The following is a 2,166-nucleotide window of genomic DNA, read 5'->3' on the forward strand; positions in this document are numbered from 1 at the left end:
TTTATAAGGACCATTATATCCTTGCCAAAGGGAAAACTCAAGGTCTCCGAATTCATCTGCCGTGCATTCAGAAACTGATACAATTATGGAAAGAAATGATTAATTTGAGATAAAATTCATCATTGACTTACAAACAACTATCTCAATTTTTCAGAACCCTACTATATAGCAAGGAGTCAAACTAATGGGGCTTGGTTCTGCTGGTTGGCATACCTCTCTTTGGCATGTGCTGTGGCGAAGTTCTGAGTTCAAACCAAAGGTGGCATTCCCTTCATATTCCTTGAAGGAAAATAAGGAATTGGCCGCAATTAAGGATCTTACAAAATAAATTATCCATAACACAAGCAAATTTGAAGGACTATGCAAATGCCAATTTAAAAAAAAAAAAACTCCTACTTAGCCTAAAAAAGGGACCTGTCAGTTAGGAGGCTACAGAGCTAGTATCTTACAAGTACTTTGAGTTCAAGTTTTTTCATGCACTGCGACTCAGCTAACACATAGGCCTACCATCAACCTGGCCAGATATCTTAGTTGCAGAATCAGCAGAACTCATTTCTCGAGCAAAATCAGATGATCAAACTCAAACCACATTCACCTAGCAGATAAGATCACTGAAGTTTGACACAGGCCTATGGCTGTGGTCTTGGATAGATAGGAGCCAAGTTAATAAGATAGAAAAATGCTGGGACTCTTGGCCAATTTCTGGTATGCACAAAGGCTAATGACGATCCTCAACTCTTTTTCTTCTTTTCCTGAACTTATTACCATGGTATTCTGATCCACAAACTTATTTACCGGCTGATCAAGGTTGCAACAGCCTTAATGAAGCGAAGTGAAGCTTCTGGATATCGAAATCTCAGCCAAAATGAGGGCAGGCATTTAGATTAGGTGGGTTTTTCATCTCAAAACAATGTGGAACCAACAGTCTGCTTTTCCACTTAAGGTATTGAAGCCCATCTTTGTGTCATTGGATCAGTTAGATAATCATAGACTGATCAATGTCACGTAGCAATTCATTTGCCACCACCTGCTAACATGTAAACATAATGAAAAATAAGCTTTTTGTGATAAATAATTTAAGACAAAAAACAATACCTACTGAAAACATAACAAGGAAGCACCTTTTGGCTAGCATACATTGACAAAAGAGACAGTCAAAAAACAGTGGAATTTATTTGATTGAGTCGATAACAAGAAGTTTATGGGCTTAATTATCAACTAACGAAGTATAATACACACAAAACAAGATGAATTGAAAACACAATTTCATTCAACAACTTATAATAAGATTTGAGCCATGTTGGCAACTCAAGCTTTCTGCCGGTCCAACTACATAATCAGCAAAATATGATCGCCAAATCACAGTTTTTTTTTTCCGGCTCCATAGGTAAAATCCAGAAAATCAATCCTCAGAACCTATTTTAGGAAACCTAAATATGACAGTGGCTCTCCCTTTACGAAGTATTCACTGATACAAGATCACATCAGTAACAAAAAAAAAAAAGACTGCTCTGCAGCAAATCATGGATGACAAAAGTAATAAATAAATGGCACAGATTAACTTCTACTCTATTGAACTTCAGCCTAAGAAAACTAACCCAGATGGAGCTGAATAAATTTAAATTTTATAAATCATAATGCCAACCGCAATCAAGAGCATTAAAAACATATGTGCAAGTCTTTATATAGTTAAAGCAGAAACAGTCAGATCTGCTAAAAGGCCATCTTTCTTATCACATGTTTGTCACTCTTGGACAGAAAACATGAGAATTCATAGAGACATATACTGCACACACAAGGGACTAAATAGAAATGAACATATAGTTTAGCATATGAGTCTTGTCAGGAAGTTATTCCATGTAGTTCTGGTAAGGATTATCGTCATTTATCTATCCAAGCATATGTCACTATGTTTTAAATTCGATTTCATCTGTGATATTGCTTTTTAAACAGCAGTCATATACTATAGAGTAAATTATCTCTCAGATAAGTTACAAGGTCATTTTCACCTACCATCATCATTGAGATCAACCGAGATATGATGTTTTCTGAGTCTGGAACTCTATTGAACTGCACCTAGTTGGTGTGCAAGGTGGTCTAGGATGGGTAGGGGAGCTAGTGTCACTCTGACTTAACTGCTCATTTGGTATCTGACCCTGAACTTTT

General features: G+C 36.5%; 1 long non-coding RNA gene across 1 annotated transcript; it reads right to left on the bottom strand.

The window, feature by feature from the left end:
- Window positions 1-276: 276 nt before the first annotated feature.
- LOC140856044 (uncharacterized) lies at window positions 277-2,151 on the bottom strand. The gene is made up of 2 exons (XR_012139455.1): window positions 2,014-2,151; window positions 277-1,027 (listed from the first exon to the last, which is right to left on the bottom strand). It is a non-coding gene; the product is annotated as an uncharacterized lncRNA (long non-coding RNA).
- Window positions 2,152-2,166: the final 15 nt, after the last annotated feature.

Source organism: Elaeis guineensis, chromosome 3 (genome assembly GCF_000442705.2).
Source record: "Elaeis guineensis isolate ETL-2024a chromosome 3, EG11, whole genome shotgun sequence".
Lineage (NCBI taxonomy): Eukaryota > Viridiplantae > Streptophyta > Magnoliopsida > Arecales > Arecaceae > Elaeis > Elaeis guineensis.